The 17,739-nt window shown below is 44.4% G+C and overlaps 1 protein-coding gene across 1 annotated transcript in view; it reads left to right on the forward strand.

Moving 5' to 3' along the window:
* The window catches only part of USP18 (ubiquitin specific peptidase 18), a gene marked incomplete at its 5' end in the record, with an annotated part of 44,670 nt that continues 30,556 nt past the window's right edge, over positions 3,626-17,739 (forward strand). Inside the window, 1 exon segment of the mRNA NM_213826.1 lies at positions 3,626-3,679.

Genomic DNA, 17,739 nt, shown 5'->3' on the forward strand with positions numbered 1-17,739 from the left:
AACAGCTTGCATTTTACTAATGCAATAGCCAGTTAGGATAGAGTGGAGGAGGAAACCTCTATTTACAATAGCAACAAAAAGAGAAATTCTTAGAAATGACAACAAACTATTTAGAAGGTTTTCTGAGAAAAACTTAAAACTCAAAGACGCAAAAGTGGACTTGAGAAAAGGCAAACTCATTCCTTATTATTGGATCATATTTCTCGACAAAACGGACATCTGACTCTCCCTAACTGCTAAATGTAAGGCAACCCAATAAAAATGCGCATTAAAACCAAATCCTTTATTGTGAAATCATTATAGCTTCTAAGGAGTTGCAAAATTAGTTCGGAGAGACTGAGTGTACCCCTAACCCAGTTTCCTCTACTGACAGCAGTTTATGTACCCTCACAACCAGGAACATGATGTTGGCACCATGTGTGTGTATCTCCATGCCATTTCATAATGTGCAGATTTGTGTAATCACACACTAATCAAGACAAGAAACTGTTTCATCATGGAAAATATCCCTCTCCTCCTCTCCTAAGCACCCTTAACCACTGGCAACCACTAATCTCTTGTTCATCTCTATAATTTTGTCACTTTGAAAGTATAACGTAAATAGACTTATATAGTGTGTAGGTTCCCCTCTGCTCCTAGTTTCTCAAGAGTTTTAAATCATGAGTAGGAGCTGAGTTGTGTGAAATGCTTCTCCATTAGTTGATATGATCACATGATTTTCTTCTTTAGCCTTCTAATATGGTGGATTTTATTGATTTTTGAATATTGAACCAGCTTTGTGTTCTTGGAATAAAATCTTACTTGGTCAAGGTGTAGAATTCTTTGCTAACATATGTATTTAAATTTTTTTTTTGGTCTTTTTGCCTTTTCTAGGACCGCTCCCGTGGCATATGGAGGTTCCCAGGCCAGGGGTCTAATTGGAGCTGTAGCCACTGGCCTACGCCAGAGCCACAGCAACTCGGGATCCGAGCCGCGTCTGCGACCTACCCCACAGCTCACAGCAATGCCAGATCCTTAACCCACTGAGTGGGGCCAGCGATTGAACCTAAATCCTCATGGATACTAGTCAGATTCATTTCTGCTGAACCATGACAGCAACTCCGGGAATTTTCAAGTGAGGAGGTCAGGTATGGCTTCTTGCAATTAAATTTAAAAAAAAAAGGAAAAAGAGAAAGAAATCCAGTTGATGAGGGTTTCAGTGAAACTAAACTAAAAATATCCCAAATAGGCAGGTATACTTTGCAAGTTTCAGAAAATGCTTCTCAGGGCCCAAACTGTTTTGAGACAGGTATTATGTAGTTTCAATTTAAACTTTCTCTTGCATGGTTTTGAGAACTCTTTCAGCCAATGCTTTCCAAGAGCACACTCTTGTTGGTCTTCAGAAGAAAACTACTCACTCATATAATTTTTTACATTAAAAATTTTTGAGGAGTTCTTAGGTTGGCACAATGGGATCAGCAGTGTCTCTGGAGTGCCAGGACACAGTTTTGATCCCCACATGGCACAGTGGGTTAAGGATCTGGTGTTGTAGCAGCTGTGGAGGGGTAGGTTGCAACTATGGTTCAGATCTGATCCCTGGGCTGGTAGCTCCATATGCCACAGGGTGTCCCTACTAAGGGGCAAACGATCTTGCCCAGGCCTCATAACAATTTTTACGGATCCTTGAATTATGTAGCCCAGCCTCCAGCCTCCAGCCTGACCCTGGTCCAGTCTACCCTGGGCAGCAATGCCAATTCCTTTGCTCAACTGCCTTACCAAGGTTCAAATAGAATGAACTAATTGACTACAAGTAGCATTAGTTAAGAATCACTGAAGGCAAATACAGCTGTTTTCTGGAATTCTACTGACTTGAAGTGTTTAGCAAATTATACTGAATTTACAACACCCTCTCCTCACGCCCTCACCAGGGGCAGAGGTTCTGTTTACCGACCTGTGATGTCGGTTGTACCGATTGCTCTGCTCTCCGCCGTGTATCTGAGAAAGCACTGTGTTCCATGCACTCAAGCCCAGGCCAGAGAGGAAGTGTGGGCAGTGCACTCTCTTGCTCTCTATGCAGGAAAGAAGGGAAGGGAAGACTTAGCTTGCGTGAAGAGTAAATATCAACCTTCCTGAACACTGACGGGTATGTGCTGCACGGATACTCGTGTTTGTGTTCATGTCCCTAACACACACCCATGTGTGTTATGACGCATGTATCTTCACGCCAGGCCAGGGTGAACAGATCACCTCATTGCAGACCCATTGCAGCCTCAGAGAGGCCCTGGCAGCTTTGGGGTTGTTTGGAGCCTTTCACCCTCACATTTGGCCAGCCAATGGCTTTCCAAAAGGCTGAGCACTTGAGGCAATTCCATTCTGTTCCCCTACAATTCTACCACTGCCCAGCAGGGAACTTTCTGCCCCTACCCACATGGGTCTACATATGTGAGACGCCCCTCCCACATGAGGCTACACGTGTCAAGTGCATTCTAAAGAGGTAACGAGCGTTTCATGCGTGCAAGTGTCCATCTGTCCTTTAACCTTATCTACACCCCCACCTGGTGAGCCCCTAGTTTCACGATCTGCTTGAAGGGGTGAAATTAAAGTCACACTGGTGGCAGTGGGACTTCAGATCAAAGATTAAGACTCCTCTGGAGGAAGTTTCCGTCGTGGCTCAGTGGTTAACCAATCCGACTAGGAACCATGAGGTTGCGGGTTGGATCCCTGGCCTTGCTCAGTGGGTTAAGGATCCCGCATTGCCGTGAGCTGTAGTGTAGGTCGCAGGCAAGGCTCGGATCCCGCGTTGCTGTGGCTCTGGTGAAGGCTGGCGGCTGCAGCTCCAATTGGACCCCTAGTCTGGGAACCTCCATATGCCGCAGGAGCGGCTCTAGAAAAGGCAAAAAGACAAAAGACAAAAAAAACCAAAACCAAAAACTACTCCTCTGGAATCCTGGCTCCAACACTTCCAGGTCACTTAACCTCTTTGAAATGTAATATAAGTGAGATAAAAATAAGGCCTATGTCAAGGGCTGTCATATAGATTGAATTAGGTTTAGAGCTTAGTAGCGAGCCAGGCCTATATCAGGAATCCAGTGTATGTTGTTCTAACCAGGAAGAGCTACTTCAGTTTCTTTTCCCCATCTGTACTGCTTCACGCGCGAGTCCTCCCCTCCGAGCAGAACGATAGGATAACGGATATGTACCCATGGGCCTTACGTCATCGAATCTACAAGCCATCGATTTTGACACCCAATTAAAGAAATACTACAGAGTCAAAAAACAAACAAAAATGCTGCCACGTGTAATACAAAACACCAGCTGTAAGGCGCCTCCTAATATCTACGGGGATCTTAAAATGTCAAAAGCAGCGCGTATTCTAGGGACCGCCAGCAAACTGCTAGTGCTGGAAGCAGCGCACGCATTTAAAAGCGAAACCGGCAGCGGCCGCACGGGATCCGCGCGCTTAGGGCGGGAACCGAAGCACCTGCTGCGCCGCCTCCGCTGAGTTTCGCTTTCGGTTTGGCGGGAAACGAAAGCTGGGCGGTAGGGGAGGGCGAGGCGGGGCAGGGGCGGGGACAGAGGCGGGGCGTAGGCGGGGACAGAGGTGCTGGCGCCAGGCGCTCTGCGGGCAGGGCCAGAGGCGCGGGGACCGAGGCGAGGACGGAGGCATACGGCGCGCAGGAGCATAGGCGTGGGGCCCGAGGTGAGGACAGAGGCGCTGGAGCCGAGGTGGGGACACAGGCGCGGGGACAGAGACTTGGGTTTAGAAGCGGCTCCGCGTTCCGCGCTCCCCTCCCGCTGCGCCCGCTTCGCCTGCGCCGCCACCGCTTTGAGGACCCGACGCCGCGGTTGCTAAGTTTCCCCCGAACCCACCTTAGCAGCCCCGGTCTAAGGCTTTGAGGCGCTTGAGGCAAGTTTGGTGCTAATTTTGGAAGTTTTCTTTCCAGGGAAGATAGAACGGAGCTCTGCTCAGATGCCACCTGGATAATTAATTAAGCCATTTGTTTGGGCTCTGCAGATTTTAATAATGGTCTGTATTCATTACATGCCTATATTGGATCAGTGAATTTTTCCTACGATGATGTATTTATTTGGGCGTTTTGCACGACGTTGCTTTTAATTTAAAAAGAAATTGCAAACGTGTTGGAAGCTTTTTTAAGGAAAAAATCCAAAAAATGCAGACAAATATGTGAGGTAGAAAAAAGTTTCTTTTAATCGCCAACTCAGTGTCGTTTTTGTATGTACCTTACCAGAAATTTTCATAGGCATAAGTTTTAAAAATCGTTTTGTAATTTGCATTTTTCTCCACCTAACGGTAGATGGCCATAAAATACCGTGATATTTTCAAGATGTTTAGTATGTCAACGTCATTTAAAAAAGTAGACATGATGTGACAACCACTTCTCACAAGGTATATAGATACATAGATATGTCAACGTCATTTTAAAAATTGGTACATGATGTGAGAACCACATCATTTAAACAATTCATGGACATTTAGGTTTTTTCCAGTGTTTACTGGTATGGATGATGCAACAGTGAGTACCATTTATAGTCACAATTGTGTTGATATACAAGTGTATTTGTGGAGAATTCTTAGAAGTGGAATGGCTGGATTGGTGGGCATACAAATTGAGAAATTTGAAAAGATTTTGTTAAATCGTGGAAGTCAGAGTACTTTAGGCTTAATCCCCTTCCTACCACCTCCCCTTATTTTTCCTGGAAGAAAGCTAAATTTAGTCCTTTAAAACTAAAACTCCATTCCTTTTTTTTTTTTTTTTTTGGCTTTTCTGTACCCGCGGCATATGGAGGTTCCCAGGCTAGGGGTCCAATAGGAGCTGTAGCTGCCGGTCTACACCATAGCCACAGCCACAGCCACTCGGGATCCGAGCCGCCTCTGTGACCTACAACCACAGCTCACGGCAACGCCAGATCCTTAACCCACTGAGTGAGGCCAGGGATCAAACCCTCATCCTCATGATTCCTAGTCGGATTTGTTAACCACTGAGCCAGGACGGGAACTCCCTAAAACTCCATTCTATGACCCCTGAAAATCTGGGTTCCAAGTGTTTTGAAGACTAAAGCAGAGCCTTTAACTTCATACTTGACAGTGTTGACGTAGTTAAACTTTAAAGTTGTTTTGGGCAAATTTTTTTTTTTTTTTTTTTGTCTTTTTGCTATTTCTTGGGCTGCTCCCACAGCATATGGAGGTTCCCAGGCTAGGGGTCGAATCGGAGCTGTAGCCACCGGCCTACGCCAGAGCCACAGCAATGTGGGATCCGAGCCGCGTCTGCAACCTACACCACAGCTCATGCCAATGCCGGTTCCTTAACCCACTGAGCAAGGCCAGGGACCGAACCTGCATCCTCATGGTTCCTAGTTGGATTCGTTAACCACTGTGCCACGATGGGAACTCCTGGGCAAATATTTAAAACATTTCTTTTTGGTGTTACATTGTGAGAGAGAGGCAGAGGGTTCGATGCCTAGGTGGTCTGGGAACCAGATGGCTCGTAGACTAACACAGGGGTAAAACTCCATCTTGATTTTTGGGTCACTATCAAAGAACCGAAAAAAAGGTTTTCTGTTTGTTTTTTCACTTTTAAAAATGTGTTGCACAGTTTGGGCGCTGTTACACAATGATGGGCTTGCAAAGGGGAAAAAGTTGGACATAGACACAGCCTGGGAGAAGGTCGGCTCTAATGTCTTCCAAGTGTACTCTTTCTTCTGGAAAGAATAGCTCGAGATCCCCTCTTCTTTGGGTTTCAACCGGTGTGGAATAGTCTGTGTGCCCAGCACACTGCCATTACCCAGGAGACATGCGACATGAAGAATGAGGTGTGAATCTATTGTCTTGGAGGGTTGGGTTTGGAAGACTGAGGCTTGTATCACATTCCAGGGGAGTTAACTTTGTTCCTCTTGGGGTCTTTAAGGACAGAGTGAGTTTTCCTTGCAGAGCATTTAGTGGTGAGGAAAGAGCCCAGTGGGAGACTGGGGCCAGCCCAGGTTTCCTGCATCATATTTTGAACTGTTTCTCCCAAGCCCCTGGTGTTTCTGTGGCCTTGATTATGGCAGGTCTAAGCCAGCTGTTTTCTATCAGTCACATTTCCCACTTACTTTAAGGGTAAAATTTTGGGGCAGGGTGGGAGCTAAGTTAGTTTAGTTCTTTGGAACTAATACTAAAAAAACAAAAACGGTAGACTTTATTTTTCCGAGCCATTTTGGGTTCACCGCAAAATTGAGTACAGGACCGAGGACAAGATGGCGGAGGAGTAGGGGGACACGCTCGCCCTCTCCCACAAACACAACAAAAAAAGCACATCTACAGAAGAAATGACTCGCACAGAACAACAACCAATCGCTGGCAGAGGAACCTAAACTCCAATAACGGCAAGAAGTTCGTGACATTATTGGGCAGAACGGGAGAAAAGAGGAGAGTGAGAGAAGGTGAATCCGAGCGGGACGGGCGCTCCCGAAAGGGAACTGCGGAGGAGAAAGGGATCCCGCACCCTGGAAAGTCTCCTACCGGGGGAAAGATCAAACGAACCGGAGGAATCTCCAGATGCAGAGAAGAGTGTAGCAGTAAGTCGGAGTACGGAAAAACGATCAAGAACCCAACGGACCATCTGAACTACGGGCACAGTCACCAAAATTGAGACGCCTGGGTGGGGGCTGGGCACCGAATCCTCGGCTCCAGAGGTTAGTCCCCGGGAAAGGGCAGGGGGACGCCTGGGTGGGGGCTGGGCACCGAGACCTCAGCTCTGAAGGTTGGTCCCCGAGAGGGGGCCGGGGGACGCCTGGGTTGGGGCTGGGCACCGAGACCTCGCCTCCGAAGGTTAGTCCCCAAGAAAGGGCCGGGGGACGCCTGGTGGGGGGGGCTGGGCACCGAGACCTCGGCTCCAGAGATTAGTCCCCGGGCTAGGGGGGCGGGGAAGAGCGGAAACTGCTTGGGAGGTCTCTAAACCATTTGACGGGGCAGAGACTGCCTGGGAGACTAGAAAACAAAGCTGTCGCAGAGGAAGGGAGCAATACTCTAGGGGCGGGGAAGTGGAAAGCCGCCGCAGAGGGAACCTGGGAGAAGAGCCTGGTCTGCGCCCGTGCTGGGGAGGGGAGAGAAGAAGGGGTGGGTCCCCATAGAATACCCCCCACGCCACAGCAAGCTTACAGGCCCGCTAGCTAGCAGAAAGCTGTGCTTCCCAGTGCATTCCCTCCCCCCACCCCCGCCACCCCCTATGCTCTCGCTGAACCTGGGACTGCCTGCCATCCAGGAGGGCTGGCCTCAACAATTGCCTGAAGCCTACCACCGCAGGGGCTCTCCCTGCACAGGCCTGCTTGCCCTTTGGAGGGGCTACACTTCCACAGAGCAGCACCAAACACCACCAGCCCCCTAGAAAAGGCCTGCAGCCCAGAAAAGCTAGAACAAGCCTAGCCAGGCCGTGAATAGATCGACCTAATTCTCCGACGGTTTTTCTGAGACGGGCTCCCCCGGGGAGGAGCCTCTTGAGTCTCCAAGGGCCTTGCTACACGCCCAAGACCCCAGGGGGTGCTAAGACCTAGTGGACCAGCTGCATAGGACTGCCAGCTCCAGGCAGGACCCCCTGCAGCCCAGAAAAGCTGCAACAAGCCTGGCCGAATTGGGAAAAGATCTCAGACGGTCTTTCTGAGTCGGGCTGTCCTGGGGAGGAGCCTCTTGAGTCTCCAAGGGCCCTGCTACCCGCCCAAGACCCCAAGGGGTGCTGAGACCTAGTGGACCAGCTGCATAGGACTGCCAGCTCCAGGCAGGACCCCCTGCAGCCCAGAAAAGCTGCAACAAGCCTGGCCGAATCGGGAAAAGATCTCAGACGGTCTTTCTGAGTCGGGCTGTCCTGGGGAGGAGCCTCTTGAGTCTCCAAGGGCCCTGCTACCCGCCCAAGACCCCAGGGGGTGCTGAGACCTAGTGGACCAGCTGCATAGGACTGCCAGCTCCAGGCAGGACCCCCTGCAGCCCAGAAAAAGCTGCAACAAGCCTGGCCGACTTGGGAAAAGATCTCAGACGGTCTTTCTGAGTCGGGCTGTCCTGGGGAGGAGCCTCTTGAGCCTCCAAGGGCCCTGCTACCCGCCCAAGACCCCAGGGGGTGCTGAGACCTAGTGGACCAGCTGCATAGGACTGCCAGCTCCAGGCAGGACCCCCTGCAGCCCAGAAAAGCTGCAACAAGCCTGGCCGACTTGGGAAAAGATCTCAGACGGTCTTTCTGAGTCGGCCTGCCCTGGGGAGGAGCCTCTTGAGCCTCCAAGGGCCCTGCTACCCGCCCAAGACCCCAAGGGGTGCTGAGACCTAGTGGACCAGCTGCATAGGACTGCCAGCTCCAGGCAGGACCCCCTGCAGCCCAGAAAAGCTGCAACAAGACTGGCCGACTTGGGAAAAGATCTCAGACGGTCTTTCTGAGTCGGGCTGTCCTGGGGAGGAGCCTCTTGAGCCTCCAAGGGCCCTGCTACCCGCCCAAGACCCCAGGGGGTGCTGAGACCTAGTGGACCAGCTGCATAGGACTGCCAGCTCCAGGCAGGACCCCCTGCAGCCCAGAAAAGCTGCAACAAGCCTGGCCGACTTGGGAAAAGATCTCAGACGGTCTTTCTGAGTCGGGCTGTTCTGGGGAGGAGCCTCTTGAGTCTCCAAAGGCCCTGCTACCCGCCCAAGACCCCAAGGGGTGCTGAGACCTAGTGGACCAGCTGCATAGGACTGCCAGCTCCAGGCAGGACCCCCTGCAGCCCAGAAAAGCTACAACAAGCCTGGCGGAATCGGGAAAAGATCTCAGACGGTCTTTCTGAGTCGGGCTGCCCTGGGGAGGAACCTCTTGAGTCTCCAAGGGCCCTGCTACCCGCCCAAGACCCCAGGGGGTGCTGAGAACCAAGTGAAATCTGCTACCATCGTGGGGTGGACCTCCCAGTCCTGTCTGCCCTCAGGAAGTCCTCCTTTGCTTCAAAGAAACACTGTTAGTCCCATCAACACTTCAGAAAAGCCACACTGCCTCAAAAAAAGATTGACCAACAACGACAGCCCTCAGGAAATATTCCAGGGCAGTGACAAGGCAAACACTACCCGATAACGGAGAGTACAACTCCCTCAGGAGAAAGAAGACAACAAGCAAGATGAAGAAGCTGAGAAACCACCCCCAGTCAAACCAACAGGAGAACTCACCTAAAACAGTCAACAATGAAACTGATCTCTGCAGTCTGACAGACCTGGAGTTCAAAAGAGAAATAGTGAAAATACTGAAGGAATTAAGAGAAGATATGAACAGCAATGCAGATACCCTCAGAAAGGAGCTAGAAAATATAAGGAGGAGCCAAGAAAAACTAGAACATTCATTTGCAGAGATGCAAACTGAACTAGGGGCAGTAAAAACCAGAATGAATAATGCAGAAGAACGAATCAGTGATATGGAAGATAGAATAATGGAAATCACTCAATCTGGTCAACAGACAGAAAACCGAATCAAAAAACTGGAAAGCAATATAAGAGACCTATGGGATAATATAAAACGGGCCAATCTACGCATAATAGGAATTCCAGAAGGAGTAGAAAAAGATAAAGGAATGGAAAATATATTTGAAGAAATTATCGCTGGAAACTTCCCAAATCTAAAGGATACTGGATTCAAGATACAAGAAGCACAGAGGGCCCCAAACAAACTGAACCCAAACAGACCCACACCAAGACACATCATAATAAAAATGGCAAAAGTTAGTGATAAAGAGAGGATCCTAAAGGCAGCAAGAGAAAAACAGAATGTTACCTACAAGGGAACCCCCATAAGAATATCAGCTGATTTCTCTACAGAAACACTACAGGCCAGGAGGGAATGGCAAGAGATATTTAAAGTGCTCAAAGGAAAAAATATGCAACCTAGAATACTTTATCCAGCAAGAATATCATTTAAAATAGAAGGGGAAATAAAAATTTTTCCCAACAAACAAAAACTTAAAGAATACAGCAACACAAAACCCAGGTTAAAGGAAATATTGAAAGGGCTTCTCTAAACCAAAAAGAAAGGAAGGAAAGGGAAGAAAAAAGAAAAGAAAAAAAAAAAAGAAGAAGAAGAAGAAGAGGAAGAACTAGGACTGAGGAAGATACAATCAGAGAGCAGTCACTCAAATAAGCCAGCATACAGATTTAATCATGAACATGCTTCAAACAAAATAAAATTAAAAAGAAAAAAATAAAAGAGTCATCAAAACCATAAAATGTGGGCAAGGGATGTTAGGAGGTAAATAATCCTTTTTGTTTGTATGTATGTCTCTCTTCTTAATTTTAATATAATAATGAAGTGTTTGAACTTACAGGACCATCAGGCTAAAACACACAATTATGGGAAGGGGTTAGCATACTTAAAAAACAGGGCAACCACAAGCCAAAACCAAATATTGCATTTGCAAAAAATGAAAAAAAAAATACACTCAAGCAGATAATAACAGGAGACCATCCAACCAAAAAAAAAAAAAAAAAAAGAAGAAGAATGGAGAACCATAGAATCAACTGGAACACGAGGATCAAATGGCAATAAATAATCATCTATCAATTATCACCTTAAATGTCAATGGACTGAATGCCCCAATCAAAAGACACAGAATGGCTGAGTGGATAAAACGGCAAAAACCTTCAATATGCTGCCTACAAGAAACTCACCTTAGGACAAAAGATACATATAGATTGAAAGTGAAAGGCTGGGGAAAAGTATTTCATGCCAATAGACATGACAGAAAAGCAGGAGTTGCAACGCTCATATCAGACAAAATAGACTTTAAAACAAAAGACATAAAGAAAGACAAAGAAGGACACTATTTAATGATTAAGGGATCCATCCAAGGAGAGGATGTTACTATCATCAACATATATGCCCCAAACATAGGAGCACCCAGATACATACAACAAATATTAACAGACATAAAGGGAGATATTGATGAGAATACAATCATAGTAGGAGACCTAAATACCCCCCTCACATCAATGGACAGATCCTCTAGACAGAAAACCAATAAAGCAACAGAGATCCTAAAGGAAACAATAGAAAAGTTAGACTTAATTGATATCTTCAGGACACTACATCCAAAAAAATCAGAATACACATTCTTCTCAAATGCTCATGGAACATTCTCAAGAATCGACCACATATTGGGACATAAAGCGAATCTCAATAAATTTAGGAGCATAGAAATTATCTCAAGTATCTTCTCTGACCACAATGCCATGAAATTAGAAATCAACCATGGGAAAAGGAAAGAGAAAAAACCTACTCCATGGAGACTAAACAACATGCTACTAAAAAACCAATGGGTCAATGAGGAAATCAAGAAGGAAATTAAAAACTATCTTGAAACAAATGATAATGAAGACACAACCTCTCAAAATCTATGGGATGCTGCGAAAGCAGTGCTCAGAGGGAAATTTATAGCAATCCAGGCCTTTCTCAAAAAAGAAGAAAGATCCCAAATTGACAACTTAACCCTCCACCTAAATGAATTAGAAAAAGAAGAACAAAGAAGTCCTAAAGTCAGCAGAAGGAAGGAAATTGTAAAGATCAAAGAAGAAATCAATAAAATAGAGACTCAAAAAACAATAGAGAAAATTAATAAAACCAAGAGCTGGTTCTTTGAAAAGGTGAACAAAATTGATAAACCCCTGGCCAGACTCACTAAAAAGAGGAGAGAAAGAACCCAAATCACCAAAATTATAAATGAAAAAGGAGAAATCACAACGGATACAGCAGAAATTCAAAAAACCATAAGAGAATACTATGAACAACTATATGGCAATAAGTTTGACAATCTGGAAGAAATGGACAATTTTCTAGAATCTTACAGCCTGCCAAAACTGAATCAAGCAGAAACAGACCAACTGAACAGACCAATCACTAGAAATGAAATTGAAGAGGTCATAAAATCACTCCCTACAAATAAAAGCCCAGGACCAGATGGCTTCACAGGTGAATTCTATCAAACATATAAAGAGGAATTGGTGCCCATCCTCCTTAAACTCTTTCAAAAGGTTGAAGAAGAAGGAATACTCCCAAAGACATTCTATGAGGCCACCATCACCCTCATTCCAAAACCAGGCAGAGATACCACCAAAAAAGAAAACTATCGCCCAATATCATTGATGAATATAGATGCAAAACTTCTCAACAAAATCTTAGCCAACCGAATCCAACAACATATCAAAAAAATTATACACCATGACCAGGTTGGGTTCATCCCAGGTTCACAAGGATGGTTCAACATACGCAAATCAATCAACATCATACACCACATTAACAAGAAAAAGTCAAAAATCATATGATCATCTCAATAGATGCAGAAAAAGCATTTGACAAAGTTCAACATCCATTCATGATCAAGACCCTCGCCAAAGTGGGTATAGAGGGAACATTCCTGAATATAATCAAAGCCATTTATGATAAACCCACAGCAAATATAATCCTCAATGGGGAAAAACTGAAAGCCTTCTCACTCAAATCTGGAACAAGACAGGGATGCCCACTCTCACCACTGCTCTTCAACATAGTTTTGGAAGTCTTAGCCACAGCAATTAGACAAACAAAAGAAATCAAAGGCATCCATATAGGAAGAGAAGAGATCAAACTGTCACTGTATGCAGATGACATGATTCTATACCTAGAAAACCCTAAGGACTCAACCCCAAAACTCCTTGAACTGATTAATAAATTCAGCAAAGTGGCAGGATATAAGATTAACATTCAGAAGTCAGTTGCATTTCTGTATACCAGCAATGAAGCATTAGAAAAGGAATACAAAAATACGATACCTTTTAAAATTGTACCTCACAAAATCAAATACCTCGGAATACACCTAACCAAAGAGGTAAAGGACCTATATGCCGAGAACTATAAAACCTTAATCAAAGAAATCAAAGAAGATGTAAAAAAATGGAAAGATATTCCATGTTCCTGGATTGGAAAAATCAATATTGTGAAAATGGCCATCCTACCCAAAGCAATCTACAGATTCAATGCAATCCCTATCAAATTACCCATGACATTTTTCACAGAACTAGAACAAACAATCCAAACATTTATATGGAACAACAAAAGACCCAGAATCGCCAAAGCAATCCTGAGAAACAAAAACCAAGCAGGAGGCATAACTCTCCCAGACTTCAAGAAATACTACAAAGCCACAGTCATCAAAACAGTGTGGTACTGGTATCAAAACAGACAGACAGACCAATGGAACAGAATAGAGAATCTGGAAATTAACCCTGACACCTATGGTCAATTAATCTTTGACAAGGGAGGCAAGAACATCAAATGGGAAAAGGAAAGTCTATTCAGCAAGCATTGCTGGGAAACCTGGACAGCTGCATGCAAAGCAATGAAACTAGAACACACCCTCACACCATGCACAAAAATAAACTCCAAATGGCTGAAAGACTTAAATATACGACAGGACACCATCAAACTCCTAGAAGAAAACATAGGCAAAACACTCTCTGACATCAACATCATGAATATTTTCTCAGGTCAGTCTCCCAAAGCAATAGAAACTAGAGCAAAAATAAACCCATGGGACCTCATCAAACTGAAAAGCTTTTGCACAGCAAAGGAAACCCAAAAGAAAACAAAAAGACAACTTACAGAATGGGAGAAAATAGTTTCAAATGATGCAACTGACAAGGGCTTAATCTCTAGAATATACAAGCAACTTATACAACTCAACAGCAAAAAAACCAATCAATCAATGGAAAAATGGGCAAAAGACCTGAATAGACATTTCTCCAAGGAAGATATACAGATGGCCAACAAACACATGAAAAAATGCTCAACATCGCTGATTATAAGAGAAATGCAAATCAAAACTACCATGAGATACCACCTCACACCAGTCAGAATGGCCATCATTCATAAATCCACAAATAACAAGTGCTGGAGGGGCTGTGGAGAAAAGGGAACCCTCCTGCACTGCTGGTGGGAATGTAAACTGGTACAGCCACTATGGAGAACAGTTTGGAGATACCTTAGAAATCTATACATAGAACTTCCATATGACCCTGCAATCCCACTCTTGGGCATCTATCCGGACAAAGCTCTACTTAAAAGAGACACATGCACCCGCATGTTCATTGCAGCACTATTCACAATAGCCAGGACATGGAAACAATCCAAATGTCCATCGACAGAGGATTGGATTCGGAAGATGTGGTATATATACACGATGGAATACTACTCAGCCATAAAAAAGGATGACATCATGCCATTTGCAGCAACATGGATGGAACTAGAGAATCTCATACTGAGTGAAATGAGCCAGAAAGACAAAGACAAATACCATATGACATCACTTATAACTGGAATCTAATATCCAGCACAAATGAACATCTCCTCAGAAAAGAAAATCAATCATGGACTTGGAGAAGAGACTTGTGGTTGCCTGATGGGAGGGGGAGGGAGTGGGAGGGATTGGGAGCTTGGGCTTATCAGTCACAACGTAGAATAGATTTACAAGGAGATCCCGCTGAATAGCATTGAGAACTATGTCTAGATACTCATGTTGCAACAGAAGAAATGGTGGGGGAAAAACTGTAATTGTAATGTATACATGTAAGGATAACCTGACCCCCTTGCTGTACAGTGGGAAAATAAAATTAAAAAAAAAAAAAAAAAAAAAAAAAAAAAAAAAAAAAATTGAGTACAAAGAGTTCCCGTATCCCCCTTCCCCTACCCCCACAGCCTCCTCCACTCTCAGCAGTTACAGTTTGTTGCAGTTGATGAACCAATATCATTATCATCCAAAGTCTTCACTTTATGTTCTGTCACTCTTTTGTGCATTCCCTGAGAGTTGACAATTGTATAGTAACATGTATCCACCACTGTAGTATCAGACAGAATAGTTCACTGCCCTAGGAATCCTGTGTTGGAGCCCATTTGTTGAGTCACCAGTTGAGTCTGACAATTGCATTTCCTTGGGGTATATCCGTTCTCTTTTCTCGGTCACCACCTGCTTAGCTCTCTGCCTTTCCTCATCCTTCTCAGATCTCTAAGTTTCACTTTCCTTCCTTTTTGGCTCCACTCACCTGTTTCTCCTCTGTGATCTGCTCTGAAGGTTTTGCAGCTTTTTTCTGTTGCCTTTTCCTCGCAGCTGCCTGAATGAAACCTCCACCGAGTTTTACCGTCATATTTTCCAGGTCGTGGCAGAGTGCAGAACACTGTCTCTAGAAAACACAGGTGGGGCCCTTTCTACTCTGTTTCACTAGCTATCCCTCCATGTGGTCTCAGTAGTCCTATTTTTTTGCTCATGGAATTGTCAACTGCCATCATTTCTCTTTCAGCTTACCTCTCCTAGACTGAGCCTCATAAGAGGAACAACTCTTTTTTTTTTTTTTTGTCTTTTTAGGGTCACACCTGCAGCATACGGAGGTTCCCAGGCTATGAGTCGCTTTGAAACTGTAGCTGCTGGCCTACACCAGAGCCATAGCAACGTGGGATCCAAGCTGCATCTGCTACCTACACCACAGCTCATGGCAATGCAGGATACTTAACCCACTGAGCAAGGCCAGGGATCGAACCTGAGTCCTCATGGATACTAGTGGGGTTTGTTAACCACTGAGCCATGACGGGAACTTCAGGAACACCTCTTTATGACTACTGAAAATAAATATTTACTAAAAAAAGATTATGGAGTCATTTAAAGAATTTATTAATATATGCCACTTATATTCATTATTAATTAATGAATTTATTAATACATGCAACTTATATTTCCCAATATAAGATATTTTCCTTCCTTTACATTTTATAAAAGATTTGAGAAAAAAAAATTCTAAGACTTCTCATCCCTAATTCATTAATATTTTGGATTTTGGAATAGGAACACTATTGCCAACAAAGCCTCCCTTAAAATATATTAAATCTAAGCCTTGAATGAATTATTGGTTATTTAAAATTAAATATTAATTAGTTATGGGGAACTTGGAAATTAAGAGAAATAATTCAGAAAAAGACAAATATAATTTTGTAATCCCAACAATTAGCATTACCCATTAATGACATTTTTGGTATGTTTGCTCCGTCTTTTTTCTGTGTGTGTATGTAGTTATGTTTTATAAAATTATATTCATCTCGTATGACTTCTTTGTAATTTTTTTATTCAGTGAAATAGTCATTTCCCATCTTTATTAAACAGTGTAAAATGATTTTAGTGTCACTATAGTATTCCATTTTATGAGTGAGCCATAATTTACTTAATTCTTATTGTTATATTTCCCTTTTTTTTGCCATTATAAATGGTGCTGCAGATCTTGGATTTGAAAGGATATTTTTATTTTTTGGCAATTGACAACAACAAAAATCCACCTTTGAAAAGTCATCTTGTTTTAATTAAGAAGAATAAAAAAAAAATCTTTAAAGGAATGGCCAAAATGTTAATGGAATGATTTCATCATACTCTCCTACATGTTGTGATTTTTCTTATCAATATTTTACTGTATTTGTAAACTCATAAAGTAGGCTATAGAAATGAATTCTGATTAACAGACTTTTATACAGATCTTTGTATGTGTCTCTATTTCCTGATGATAAGAGTCCCAGAGTAGAATCATGGTTACTTAGTAGTCTTTCAGCTGCAAGTGACAGGAACCCATTTCAAGCTAATTTTAAAAACAGAGGGGGAGTTCCCTTGGTGGCACAGTGGGTTAAGGTTCTGGCACTGTCACTGCTGTGGCTCAGGTCTCAGCTGTAGTGTGGGTTTGATCCCTGGCCCTAGGACTTCCACATGCCATGGGTACAGCCAAACAAAACAAAACAAAACAACACCAAAAACAGTACAGGTAGCAGAGGTGAGTCTGAGTGGAGGTTTGATGGCAGGCAGCTTAAGGCGTGGTTGGATCTGAGGCTTCAGCTGGTGGCCTTGGGATTCTGTCTCTCTCTCCATCTCTTGGCTCTCTTTCCTACCATTGGCTCTTTTCCTTGGCTGCAGTGTTTTCTTGGCTGGCCTATCTTCTTTAGGCCAAAGAAGTCTAGAGGCTGATTACAATCAACCCTGAGTGGGTCATATGACCATTGCTAAAACAGCCACCAAGGGCACTGTGTGGGCAGGCCTGGGTCATACAATCATCCTTTGAGCCAGACAGTGGGTGTGGGCTCCACCCAATCCTCAGAATCTGAAAGTGGAGATAGTTTTGGAGCAGATAAGTCTGCTACCAAAAGCTGGGACACCAGGCGGGCAGAAATGACAGGTATCCACTGGGGTCATTTTTAAGGTTGTGGTACCTGTTTCCAAGTTGGCATTCAAGCTGCCTGTAGCCGTGCCACTCCAGTGGCAGTGTGTAGATGAAAAGCTGGCGGCTACCGTGGACCTGGACTGAAAGATCTTTCTCTTCCATATCTGCACAAGAAACCCCATGAGGTCTTCACTGGCCACTCCTTAAGTGGAAATAAAGCAGTCAGGAAACTGCGCTTTTAGGGAAACTGAAACAGCTGAAAATGATTTTGGTGAAATGACCTGACGGTACTTGCTCTGCAGTGAAACATATATGCCAGTGGTCAGCCCTTAGTTAGTACTTGTTTAGAACAGCTTCTCAACCTTAATGTGCCTGTAGGTTACCTAGGAGTCTTGTCAAGATGAAGATTCCATTTCTGCCCTTTAACCAAACTTCCTGGTGATGCTGATGCTGCTAGTCCAGAGACCTGCCTTTCTAGTAATGAGATATTAGACTCGTGGTTTCCCATATTTTAACAAAGCCAAAGAAAGAAATCGAGGACCCAACCCTCCTTAGGG

This window comes from Sus scrofa, chromosome 5, assembly GCF_000003025.6.
Source record: "Sus scrofa isolate TJ Tabasco breed Duroc chromosome 5, Sscrofa11.1, whole genome shotgun sequence".
NCBI lineage: Eukaryota > Metazoa > Chordata > Mammalia > Artiodactyla > Suidae > Sus > Sus scrofa.